Source organism: Chenopodium album, chromosome 11, assembly GCF_948465745.1.
Source record: "Chenopodium album chromosome 11, dcCheAlbu1.1, whole genome shotgun sequence".
NCBI classification, from domain to species: domain Eukaryota; kingdom Viridiplantae; phylum Streptophyta; class Magnoliopsida; order Caryophyllales; family Amaranthaceae; genus Chenopodium; species Chenopodium album.
In genome coordinates, this window is record NC_137844.1 from 2,085,943 (window position 1) to 2,100,921 (window position 14,979).

Below are 14,979 nucleotides of genomic sequence, written 5' to 3' on the forward strand. Positions count from 1 at the left end.
ATAATTTCAGCAGCTTCCTCCCCATTTTTCCCAACTAGTTCTGGCCACACATTCTTCCCTATAAAATTACAAGTTATTACGTATTAACGTATGTATATATCAACAAAATTGTATAATTAAAGTGTAAAATTTTTGCAAGTTTAGATAAAAACTCAATAATTAGGAAGCTAAATTACCTGGGCATTCGGATGACATCTTTCTCGAGTTTTCGCTTTGTTTAATTTTTAATCTTCTTCTACTTGTTCTTCGATGATCTATTAGTATATACGTACCTTTAAACTCCTAGGTTTAAGGCTCTATATATATACATGATGAACTTGATAAAACACATAAATATGTAATAAATTAAAGTGTTGCGTGAAGTAATTAAAAAGATGACTTAAATTAAGGTAGCTGCTATTGTCAAACTTTGAATTTAGAAACTTGTTCAATCACACGATGTTAAGCTTCCGCTTCTAAGGAATAAAATAATATACTCTATATAATATTTCATATAATTATTATGAAAGCTTGTAATTATCTGTACACGTTTGAAGTAGTAAGCATGTTTGTATCAACAAATTGACATTAATAATTAAAGCATACTTGTTTCATTTTGACATTTAACACCATTCATTTGTACTATCAGATCATTATTTGCTACTTATTATTTATATCTTGTTAGATTTGTTTTAATTTCTTAAAATATTAGTTATCTATATAATTTAATAGCTTTTTTTTTTTTCCTACCCGGTTCACCCTTTAGGCTAAATCCGAATTAGCCCAAAGGATGAATTGGGTGGAACACCAAAAAAAAAAAAAAAAAAAAGCTATTAAATTATTCTGATAATTAATATTGTGGAACAAAATTGAAAAATACACGTTTTGATAAATGTGTAGTTAAAATAAACTAACTTAAAAACCGGCCGAAGTAATGAGTAAAAGAATATGTGCTTAGGTTAGATTTAAGATAAGGTCAAATATTAGGAATATTTACAAGATATTCGTTTGTTGAACATCAGCATCACCATCATCTATCACAATTATTGTTATATTATAAGATGCTAAGGTGATGTCGGTGATGATGTCATTGTCATAAGTTCATAACTTATAATGCTGATAAACTTTTCAATGAAGTACGGAGTAGTTCGACCACTAATCCGTACTAATTAAATTCCACAATAATATCAAGAGTTTACTATATTGGAGGAGAGTATCAAGGGTTATCTAGCTAAGTTTGATGTGGCATATATTCTTTGGCATCAAGAAAGATTTGACTATATAATTTAAGTATTTACTTAGGCAAAGGGAAATGTAATGGGTTGAGATGCATGGGAAATAAAATTTAGATAAAAATTAAGGGATAGTTTTATGAATATTTTATGACAGAAGAAAATTAGGAGCTGAACTGAATTGAATTGATTGGAGCTGAACCGAACTTAACTGAACTGATTGGAGCTGAACTGAACTGAAATTAAGCTGGCCTGAACAGGCTCTAAGTAACGTTTTAATTTTATCATGATCATGCAACTCTAATACTAAATCTACATCATTTATATACATTTTTGCAATTATGATGATGTAATTCATAGTTACAACATATAATGTATTACCTTTCCAATTCCTCTAATCCACGGGCTAAAATTCTCTCATCTTTTACCTCCAAAAAAAAAAAAATAAAAAAAAAATAAAAACTCTCATCTTTTGGTTTTTAAAAAGTACACACTTAATTCGTCTCAAGTTAATTGTTCTATTTTCCTAAAAAAAATTTACGTTCCAACTTATATGTTATATATATTCCTTTGTAATTTTTCACTTAACACTAATGAGATCACATACTTATTCCTTCCAATTTACCCTAGTACTTGTTCACATTCTTAAAAATTGTGTCATTTGTTTCTCTCTACATCTCTACTCTAACTTTTTCCATATATATATGGTTGAATCTACTTTCTTTTGCCAAAATATTTAAGCGAGTTTAATTAGACATACCACTTAAAAAAATAAAATAAAATAAAATAAAATAAAATATATATATATATATATATATATATATATATATATATATATATATATATATATATATATATATATATATATATATATATATATATATATATATATCCTTTACATAGATTTCTTGAATTTGTGAATTGAAATAATGCAATGTGTGACATTAATGACGTGCTACACGATTTGAGAAAGTAAAGAAAAGGTAAAAAGATTATCTTCTACTTTGATACTCTAATAAATTTCCGCTGATTAACTTCAAATTTCCGCTAATAACGTAAAATTGGCTTAGGGATGTTTCGGCTTACTAATTTATAGAGCACCTTTTTCATCAATTAATAAAAATTACTTTCATTAAAACATCTAAGAAATATTAAGTGTATGTAAGAAAGTCACAAAGTATAATGATATATAGATGAAATTTGATCCGAGATTAAAAGTATCACCTCAAAAATTCATAGATGAATTTGATTCGAAATCAAGATTAGCCCCTCAAATATTTTGCAAATCAAAGTAGCCAACATAGACATTTTTGTATTTTTTTTTTGACACAAAGTAGCCAACATATACACTAATAATACATAGAAACAAGAAAATTTAGAGTGAGATCATATATATATGTAGAACAAAAACAACACTGCCAAAGCTTTTTCACATACACTCGCATACATTATAATGCTCTATAACATTACATTTGCATGCGTTTAAATTTATTTTACATAAAACATAAAAGGCCTCGGATTATTATACAAACGTATATATAGTACATTAACAAGCTGGAACCGCCGAAGCTAGATCAAGTATTAGTAGTAGCATATATGGTTTAACCGATTTTAGGAGTACGGATCACAACATCGTACGAATTGACCCAAACCCAAACCCGATCACACCTAAAGTCTTTTGTAGTAGGAGTTCCATCAAGTAAAACGATCGCTTCTACGTAAGGATTTTCACTTTCTATTGTTGCAGCTGCCTCATGCCCATTTTTCCCTACTAGTTCTGGCCACTCATTCTTCCCTACGCACAATAATTACAATAATTTTAAAAAGATTATTAATTGCAATAATAAGAAATTAATACAGTAATATAAATTTAAACGTATTAGATACCTTGGCATTCAGACATCTCGGATGTATGTTCTAATTTACGTTCTTTTTTATTTGATTTTATAAAAGTGAAAATATTCTTCAAATTTTTGATGAATTTTTAGGTTAAAGGAGTACATCTATATATACTTGAGCAAGCTTAAGCTACAATTGTCAAACTTTGATTTAATAATATTTTGGTCTTTGTTAGCAACTTTAATACACAATATATACGAAAGCTTAATTAAATTGCCAATGTGAATAAAGATCTTTTGAATAAAGTATATAAGATTAACAATGGAGGTTCCCATGTAATTTTGGTCAACTTTGGCATGCATTATACGTATTATAATATTGGTTCATTTTATTGATTTCAATTGACTGTTCATACGTGAATTTTTGCATTCATGTTTGAGATAATATTGAGTTGATTATATTGATGTACAGCTAACTAGCTAGCATTAGACCCGCTCAGATTTTTATATTTATATTTTTTGAAAAGAAAATTACACAAGATTAGCGTATATAGTCTTATCTGTTATCTCAACACCAAAATAAATAAATAAATAAAGAGAATTTACTATTTTAAAAAGGATTTACATTCTGATGGGCTTGACGAAGGTAATGCATATATAAATTATGTATGGTTGAGTTGTACGAGTGTGATCGAGAAAGATAGCATGATACGGAAAGTTCACTAATGACAATGAAATATAGATTGCATTGTGTATTAGCTAAAGATCGATTGATCATGGGTGTGTTCGGCAAGGTAATTGTGTGAGTAGATGTTAATCGTGACTCGTGAGTGAACAATTAGACTCTTAACTAGTAGTATTTGTTATTAGAGGCCTGTAATTGTCAAAATACTTGTAGTTGTTTAATGAAGGTCTTCAGCACAACCTAGTTGAAATATTAAATAAATTAATATTAGTAATAGCTCTAATTTATTTCTTATATTTGAGGGAATTTTTTTTTTTTTTTTTTTTTTTTTTTTTTAGAGTAAGGAGAAAAGACCATGACCGTACATCTCACGGTTTTTTTAGTCCAATATGTGCGGGTTAGACACTTTGAGAGTGAGGGGAAAGGGTAAGGGATCCTCACCCTCAAAGTGTCTCTAGTGGGGATTGAACGTCCAACCTCAAGGTTGAAAGGTGACAATCTTACCACTAGACCAAGCTTAGCTTGGTTGTATTTGAGGCATTGGGAATTCCCTTTGTTAAAGGGTCTCCATAATCCTACTATTTTTTTTTTCAATAAAATAAAATAAAGAAGAAGAAGACAGGCCCAACTACCTTATAATTAGTTCATTGAAGCCCAAATTTAAAACTTCTAACTGTGTGGCCATGGCCCAATAACCAAGTATCCAGTTTATATTCGACATAACCCAAAATTTGGAAGCTAAAAGTCTCAAACAGTCAAACCACCCTTCATCCATTATTAATTTCATTTTATTACTACGTATAAAAAATAATAATACTCTGTATGATCTTTACTCGATCTTCAAATAGAAAAAAATTAAAATCAATAATTCAATTGAGTTGATTATAATATATTAATAAAAAAGGCTAATCGATCAAAGTTTAACATGTGTTACTCTTACAGTTCTCATTTGTGAAAAAAAAATTCAAAAATAAATAAAAAGTTTTTTTTTTTTTTTTTTTTTTTTTTTTTTTTCTTCTTCTTCTTCTCTAGTTATCCTATTATCGACTATAAATTCATATAGAATTTTTTATGGGATTAATTCCTACTGTAGTATATTGTACAATGACATGGGTACAATCTCATTTAACAGCGCGTTACTGTGTGGCATGATTATATATTGAGACTTTGACCAGCCACAAAGTTTTTTTTCTCTAGTTATCATATTATCGACTGTAAATTCATACAAATTTTTTATGGGATTAATTCCTAGTATATTGTACAATGACATGGGTACAATCTCATTTAACAACGCGTTACTGTGTGGCTGGTCACACCAATAACACATTTCCTAACACAACCTATTACCATCTGACTGTCCGAGTAACCTTGCACCGATCGAGTAACCCTAATTAAGTAATCTCGGCCACATGGTGTAACCAAGCACATATGATAGTTTGTGGTCGGTTAAAAAAAAAAGGAAACAATGCGTCTCGTGTGTGGCCACTTCTAAAAGAACAAAGTAACTCCTATAACACTGATCCGGTAACCCCTGTAATATTGAACAAGTAACCCCTATAACACTGATAAAGTAATATCTATAATATTGAACGAGTAATCCCTATAACACTAATGAACTAACCCTTGTACTGAATTGCCATACCGTGTGGCCAGTTATCGATAAGACTTTTTCCTTTACACGGATTTATTTATTTATTTATTTATTTATTATTAGTTTTTTAATTTAACCCGGAAAGAGGTAAGGATAAAGTCTTCACAGTTTCTCCAGTTCAAAACTTATTCAGCACAGTTAGCGTGAATCCGAAGCTTAAAAATTTTAGAAAATTTAGTTATATAATTCTGCTTACTTTTAAAGCAACCTTAACATAACCAATCTCCCATATATATATGACGAATTATACAAATCCTTCATATCAATCAATTTTAGAGAAATTTCTCGAGATATTACGGTTAGTTTTTGTTAGATTTCGGGAAAACTCCTTGGGTTGGAGTGTGTACCATTGAATAATATATATAGAGTTACAATACTAGTCCTAATCATGTTAGGAAACCTAGTACGATAAAAATACAAACTATATCACAAATATATACAAATATATCCTACTCTGCGACAAATATTATAATAATTCTATAATATCTATCACACCCCCGCAGTCGTAGCGGGAGGAGGGTGTACGCTAAGACTGGATCTAAAATCCAGAAATAAATCTCGTGGTAGGCCTATAGTGAAAATGTCTGCAAACTGATATCTCGAAGGGACATGCAGAACCCGAACTTCACCCATAGCGACCTTTTCTCGAACAAAATGTATATCCATCTCCACATGTTTGGTGCGTTGGTGTTGAACTGGGTTGCCAGAAAGGTAGATTGCACTGACATTATCACAATAAACAATAGTAGCCTGCCGTAAAGGACAATGTAACTCAAGTAAAAGATTACGAAGCCAACACGCCTCTGAGACAACATTCGCGACGCCTCGATATTCTGCTTCTGAACTCGACTTAGACAGGGTATGCTGACGCTTAGATGACCAAGACACGAGGTTGTCCCCAAAGAAACAACAATAGCCCGATGTGGACCGTCGGGTATCGGGACAACCTCCCCAGTCAGCGTCAGTGTAAGTAATAAGTCGATGAGAAACAGTCGGATATAAATGTAAGCCGTGATCAATAGTACCCTGAACATAACGCAGAATACAGTACGATAAGAATACAAACTATATCACAAATATATACAAATATATCCTACTCTGCGACAAATATTATAATAATCCTATAATATCTATCAGTTTTCATCCATTTCATTCGATTTTGCACTAATTCAGTTATTCTTCTGATTAAATGTTCTGGGTTTATGTATAATTTCTGGCAAAACCCTTTGCACAATTTGATTTATGTTCTAAATTCTGTAAAGTTACATTTTTTTAATTTTTTTGCATGTGGGTTATTAGGGGTATATTCTGTTGATGATTTTGACTACTTTTTTTGGCTTCAATTTTGCTTAATTGTTGATGTAAAAGTCACTATCAATTTAATATTATACCCACAAAAAAATAAATTCCCACTGATAATGTTACTGTTAAATTTTCAATTTTTGATGTAAAAGTGGTTTAACTTTTTGTATTTTGTTATAATTACCTTTTGTATTTATACATAATTTTAAAAAGTTAATGCATTTTTATGACCTTTGTTAATGGAGGTTTATATAGAAATTTATAATGACATCTTTTGGTGAAATTTTTGTTTTTTGAAAAGTTTGTCTTGATTATTTATACAATATGAATTATTATCTTGCAGAAATATTCAATTATGGTGCTACCACCAGCTGTTAATTCACAAGCTAACTCAACTCCATTTTCTGGTAAATTTCTTAATGTTTTATACTCATTCAATTAGTTTGAATGTAATTTGATCCTTGCATTGTAATCGGTTGTAATGCGCGTACCGATTTTAGTTTAGTAACAATTTTGATAGTAAAATCTATTGTTTGGAAACATTGAAGATAGAATTAACTAAAGTATGTTTTGATTGATGATCTTTATTGGTAATTTTGGTTATGAATTTATGATATGTTTGGTTTATATAAATACTACCTTCGATTTTTTTTTAGTTGCAACTTTGGGTATTATTTGAGAGATATAAACTATTCCAAAGTTGCAACTGAAAAAAATCGGAGGTAGTACAATATTAAATGGCTGCTAAAAGTTTAGGGTGTCAAAACTTCCATTGAGATGGCTGCAAAATCAATTAAATTGCTGATTTGTTTAACTTAGCTTATTATGAATATATGATATTATTAAGATTTATAAGACATAATGTTGAATAGTTATTTGTAGATTATTAAGTCATTGGTGTTTTAGTCCTTTTTATCGTCTCTTAAGCGGATTAGCTTAGTACGGAGTACACTAGATTAGATTGGTGTCTTGGTAGTTTCTTTTGCAGTTGTGCTTGTGCGGCTGTTCATACTTGGATAGTCTGATAGAGTACAAAATTTCAACTATTTTTCATGCTAAATTGAGGAAAATGGCAAGAAAGTCGCAAGATTTATATGATTTATAATCTGAAATCTGTTTTCACATTACTCTTTCTTAACAGGATTTACTTTTCCAAGTAATTCCATAGACTCAGGGAAGGCCTTTAGACACCCTCAACCCGAATTTGAACCTTTTGGCTCATCAAGCAGTGGAACGTTTGGTCAAGCACGTCGACATTTTTCCTGTTCATCATTCTCTTTTGATTCAAGCAATGGAACTTCTGGTCAAGTCAAACAAAGTCCTTTCGGTAAATCAAACACTGAAATTTTTGGCCAAGCACCTGGGACATCAAATTCATGGGGTGCATTTGGATCATCAATGGCCGCACTTGGATCAACAGATGCTTCTCCATCTTCTTGTGGAGGTAACTAATATTAGTCTTCTGATCAATATGCTCATGTGTTGTGTTTTGTGTATATAATCATTTGTTTGATTCAGAATTTTGATGTTCAAGTTCTTTAACTACAGTATAATTGTAGGTATTTTAATTGTTTAGCCTCTCGTGTTGTTTCCAGTGAAGTTTAATGATCATGGATGTAACTTTGTGTTGTTGGATATACATTAAAGAACTTAATTGTCCATATTTTGGTGTTCAGCTTGTACTACTGTTCGCAGCTTCAAACAGAAAGGAAGTTGCTTATATCCTTTCACTCCAACAGAGGATACGCGCGAAAACGATTTTGCAATTTCACCAAAGCTGCTCATGTCAATATCAGCTATGACTGCTGACTGCAACAAGAGCCATGAAGAATTAAGATTAGAGGATTATGAGAAGGGAAACAAAGGTAACCTTTTCCGTTATCATCTTCTTTTCTACATACCTGTGTACTCACCTATATATATATATTATGTCCTCAGTCCCATTTAAGTACATTATCTAAGTTAACCCTTAGAAAAGGAAATGGGGAAAATGAAAAGGGAAGAGTAATTGGCCTGTGTTATGTAACTACTCGCATTTTGTTTCATGCATTTATTTGTATTTGGACTGCCTCATGCAGGTAAAATATCAACAAGCCCGTTTCAGCCTGCATCAAGTCAAGCTCCCTGCTCACTATTTGGGTATCCATCCAGTGAACCACCCCGCTCACCGTTTCAGCCTGCATCAAGTCAAGCTCCCTGCTCACTATTTGGGTCTCCATCCAGTGTACCACCCCGCTCACCATTTCAGTCTGCATCAAGTCAAGCTCCCGGCGGCTCACTATTTGGGCCTCCATCCAGTGAACCACCCCGCTCACCATTCAAGTTTGGATTTGGGAAAACAACCTCTACATCACAACATGGATTTCAGAGTACATGTATCATTCAATTTGGATTTATATATACTTGTTAATTTGTTATATTTCAAACAGGCTGTTATACGCCTTGTGTTCAACTATTCATCAAATTATCCAAAAATGTTTGTCTTTGCTTTTATGATTAATATTTTTTACAACCTTTTTAATACGAGATTTTTTCTTATGTGACTCTCCGTTTGAACATATTAGTCACATTATCCCAACCACTCATAGCTAGGACTGTGTTGTTACTCTCTATTTTACTTAACTAACTTCTATTATAGGTATCTACTTTCCATCGTTTTCCACAACTTCAGATACATTTGAGTCTGGCAATAATGAATGAAAATCCAACCATAATCAATTTTATCTTTGAAGGTATTTCTAGCTCAATTCCAGAAGCCGCGTCTGATGGGGTTAGATGCTGTAATTGCAAATGCAACCAACCTAATGCCTTAGCTCAAATCTACCCAGCTGCCTTTCCAATAGTACTTGCCAATACTAGTGAGGCAACTCAAGGCACAAATACTTTTATTAGTTACCCTGCCTTTGTCACTTTCATTCATCCAGCTGCAGCAGCAAATGGGAAATTCCCTGTTTCTCATGGTGAGAAACAAAATTTGTTTCTCATGATGGCATTTTCGTGAATAAATCAACAACTTTTTCAATATTGTGGGCTCTACAGTTGAATAAAGTTGAAAAAGTTGTTGATTTATTCACAAAAATGCCCCCATGAGAAACGAATTCGTTTCTCACGGTGAGAAACTGGGGCTTCCTCGCAGCAAATAGTGCTCATTCAACTGCTTTTACATCTAATGCAAGCCCTAAATACCCAAGTACGAGTTCTTTCACCTTCGGCCCAAATGTAGTTTGTTCAACCCCTCCAAGTACATCAACCAACACAGCAACAGCTTCTTGCTTATTTCCTTCGTTGTCAAGTTGTCCCCCTCTTCAGTCTCCAGCGCCATCATTCTTATATAACACACTAGCAGCTAATCAGGGCGCGGCTAGTGAACCTACCGTCTCTGGAAAGGCATGTTCGAACAAGCTTAAGGTAGAAGAGACCAATTACTCTTCTCGCGTTCCAAAAGGTCTTGAAATCATTGTAGAAAAGTTGGGTTTCAACCCATGGTCAAAAGGGCTTGCTAATGAGCAGGATTCCGATAGCAAAGCTATTCTTCCTTGTGAAGAAGCATATAAAGATGAAGATATTATAGCACTTGCTGAGTTTGCTGTTGAGCAACAAAACGCATTACAAAAGGTCCATAATTTACTCAAAACATTATCCTTTTCTTTACTTTGTGATTTTTATTTTCTGTGAAAACACTAACAAAGATTTACATTTTTAAGCAGATTCAAAAATTTAAGTTTCTAAGTGTGGTTGCTGCATGCTTGGAGGCAGTTGGAGGGGGAAGGTATCACATTGTCCTGGATGCTAGAAATACTCGCATTAGTTTTATGAGCACGCAGGAAAGGCTCTATGCAGTGGTGTCGCGTAAGGGAACTGAACGTACCAATCAATTGACATTGCTCGAGAAATGGCTTGGTGGTGTTGCACCGCACTTTGCAACATCGTTTTGATGTTAGGGATCCTGTTTTATTTTTTCTGCTTGTGGGCTTTTGCAGTTTATTTGCTGATTATATGTAGTAAGAAGCTGTTTGTAAGCATATGTTAGTTTTTTTTTATTTTTATTTTTTTTAAGGTAAGGTAAACAACCTAATAATCCCCTTCCTATTAATGTAAGGTGCTTGAACATATATATGATTAACTATTCCATGGAAATCCTTTATTAATTATGTTGTGCGTGCCTATTTTACTATGTATTTTTAATAGAGCTCACCTTTGATCAATAATGGTGAACATTGCCCGAGTTATCAGCTGAAATCGCTAGCTGACTGCAAAATGATATAGAATAAGAAACAATGATACTCAATACATGTTTTTAAAAATTAAATTATTTCTAAATTTTGATTTTTTTCGAATTAAATTATGAAATGCAGTTTTAATTATTTAAAAAATTAAAATTAATTTTTTAATTAATTTTAACATTTAAATATAATTCAAAATTCGTTAAATCTTAACCGTTTATTTTTAAAAATTATGATTGTCTTTTTCAAACGACAATCATAGAATTATCCGTAAAATTTATTCAAATGTTCATCCATCCCATGACTACTCAAACTAACATTATTATTAATGATATCAGCCACTACATAGTGGTATAGTACTATATATATTAGCGCTTACATGTGAATTGCCCAGCTATGAAGAACTCGCTAGGCAACTTAGAGTCATTAACAAATACAAGTACTCCGTACTAACGAAAGAAAAACATTATTACAGCCTAAACAAACTAAAACAAGAACACATAAACCTACGCACACTAAGTACTAAACGTGCACATTTTATTATTTACTATTGGTATAATACAAATACTAACGTGCACATTTTATTATTTTATTATATATAGTGCACATTTACTAAGCTTGCACATTGTCTTACCAACTTATGTAACAACGGGAGTTCGGACTACAATTCCATTGGAATCTACAAAAATCCAAACACGATCACATCTAAAGTCTTGAGTAACTGGAGAGCCATCTGGTAGGATGATCGTCTTCACAAATGAGTTTTCAGACTCGATTATTTCTGCTGCCTTTTTCCCATCTTCTCCGACTAGTTCTGGCCAAGCTTGCTTCCCTATAATAATTAAAATTATCACATATTATCGATAATCAATGATTATATTAATTAAATGACCATGAAACTAATCAAATTTCAATATTACCTGGGCAGAACGACATCTTTTCTGTATCTGTTAGTGTAGTATGTTTTTTTTTTGTTTTTTTTTTTTTAAAAGAAGTATGGAGATTATTTGATAGTACGTGTGTATGCACATGGGTTTATTATATATATAGACTTGTTAGGATAATGTTGATGGTTTGCAATTATATTTTTGTGGCTATTGTTACTTGCTTTGGATTCGTGCGTCGTGCAAAATTTGTATGGTTGGCAGAATTTAGGTAGGTTGAACATGTTCTAGAGGATTGAAGTTATTTGTATTTATCCTATTGCATGGGAAACACGTGTTGTCGTACGTTTGAAAATAAAATTATTTTTTAATGAGTTGTTAAAGGACTAACTCAATCAAAAGTTTAAACTAGTAGTTGAAACCCAGAATCGATTTATATACTTTATTACACCCTCTCACGTACATGAGAGTCTATGCCATTGGATTTGAAATGTGGATGTAGCATAAGCCCCGCAATACCCAGTTTTTAATATTCCACCTTAAAAGGAAGGGTGGATGAGATTCGAACTCGTGACCTTTATGTCACGCTGAGTTTTGATATCATGTTAAAGGACCAAATCAAACAAAAGCATAATCAATTTATATACTTTATCAATTTTTAATACTGTCTTATTAATGGGTACATCAAAGTCAAAGTCTACCAACTCTGCCACGTTAATTAACCAAACCCAAATCATTCATACACAATATTTGCATAATCAAGACTTTAGCTTCATGCAGCCTGTTCATTCTTTAGAGCTAGCAAGCTGCACATATTTTTTTTATTACAACGCAACCATACTTGCAATTTTACTCTCGCAAAGTCACAGACCTATACATTATTACGAAAAAAAAAAAAAACTTCATATAATTCTAATTTCTTTTTCATAAGCTTGACAGCTAATATGAGTAGGAGGATTACATATGTATCGAATAGTTTTGTGACTAATTAGAATATAATCAGAATAGATTACGCCAAGCTTCGCAAGGTGAATATGCCAGAGCATTTAACCTTTCCGAGTTCAGATGTGAGGTGGGTCCCCCACCCTATTACAGAAATGGGGAGACTGGATGAGGAATTGAACCCCTATCACTTGGGGGGAAAATGGGGGGACTAATCATCCCTCCATACCCTCATTGCTCAAGATTATCTGCTCTTGCCAATGAATTATACAGTTTTTAATTTGTATCTTAGTACGTGTTGCATGCACCTATTAGCTAGTATTAAATTCATCACGTACGAAAAAAAAGATTTTCAAAATTTGTTGCGTAAAAAATTAAGTGTGGCTTCTAGAGTCTAAAACTAAGTGTTGGAAGCGTGGCGGACACACAAATATATTTGTGACAGTAATATAGAGAAAAAAAAACAAATGCACTAAACAATAACTCTTATATCTCTTATAAAATGTGTGTCTTACTTTTTCTATATCGTTCTTCTTAATACAAAATAAGTACATATTGCGTTTATATAATATAGTGTATGCTAATAAATGAATATTTCTCCTTAGCATTCTCTCTTTCTCTCATAATAATAGCATTCCTAATTTCATTATTCATGAATAAGATTTAATTAGCTATTTGTAGTAAATGCCAAGTTTATCACTTTTTAACACTCCCCCTTAAACTTGACTTTCTCACAATACCAATTAACTTTTGCATCCTATTAAAATCTTCAAATTTCAATGGCTTCATAAAGATATCAACAATTTGATCCAAAGACTTTACGTACTTCAATTCGATTTCTTTCTGTTCGATGCACTGTCGGATGAAATGAAACCTCGTGTCAACATGTTTGCTTCAGTCATGAAAGATAGGATTTTTCGCCAAAGCAAGAGCTGACTTGTTATCATCCATGATCTCGGTGGGTTCCTTTTGTGGCAGTTGGAGTTCCTTCAATAATCTCCTTAACCATATTGAATGACATGCACACGAAGTAGTAGCAATGTATTCTGATTCACATGTAGATAGTGTAACAATTGGTTGTTTCTTTGAACTCCATGGAACAACATTGTTTCCGAAACACAAAGCCTGTTGTACTTTTACGATCATCAATATCTCCAGCAAAATCACTATCACAATATCCCATAAGCTTGAAATCATGTGAAGTAGAGTATAACAACCCATGGTCTAATGTACCTTTTAAATATCGGAGAATTCTCTTTGCCACTTTCAGATGAGAAGTAGATGGATTTTCCATTAAACGACTTACTAGTCCAACAACAAATAAGATGTCTGGGCGAGTACTGTCAAGTATCGTAAACTTCCTACTAAACTTTTAAACAAGGTTGGATTCACCTTTTCTCCATTTGGATCATTCTTTGACAATTTCAACCCACATTCCATTGGTGTGTTCACTGGATTAACATTCAACATATTGAATTTCTTCAATACTCCTTTTGTATAAGCTTCACGTGAGATAAAAATTCCTTCATCACTCTGAGTTACTTCAATTCCTAGATAATAGGACATGAGTCCCATATCCGTCATCTCAAATTCACGTGCCATTATTTTCTTAAAATCTTCAAACATTTCAATACTACTTCCTGTGAAAATTAGATCATCTACATAGATGCAAACATAGAACACATCGTTGTTTTTCTTCTTAACATAGAGTGCATACTCATGAATGCACTTTGAAAATCCATTTTCTTGCAAGTATTTATCGAGCCTACTATTCCATGCTTGAGGTGCTTGCTTCAACCCATATATAGCCTTTTTCAATCTAAGTACTTTATTCTCTTGTCCCTTGACAGCTTAACCTTCTGGTTGTTCAATGTACACTTCTTCTTCTAAAAATCCATTTAGAAAAGCAGATTTTACGTCCATTTGATGTATCTTCCACTGAAATTGTGCTGCTATTGAGATTAGCAACCTCACTGTCTCTAATCGGGTAACTGGGGTAAATACCTCTTCATAGTCTATTCCTTGCTTTTGCTTATAACCTTTAGCAACCAGTCTTTCTTTGTATCTTTCAACATCACCATTAGCATTCCTTTTGATTTTGAATACCCATTTGACTCCTATCGCCTTCTTTCTTTTTGGGAGTGGTGTCAATTCCCATGTCCCATTCTTTTGAATGGCTTGTATTTCTTCATTCATGGCTTGAATCCATGCCTTTTGTTTCGTTGCTTCATTAAAGCTCATTG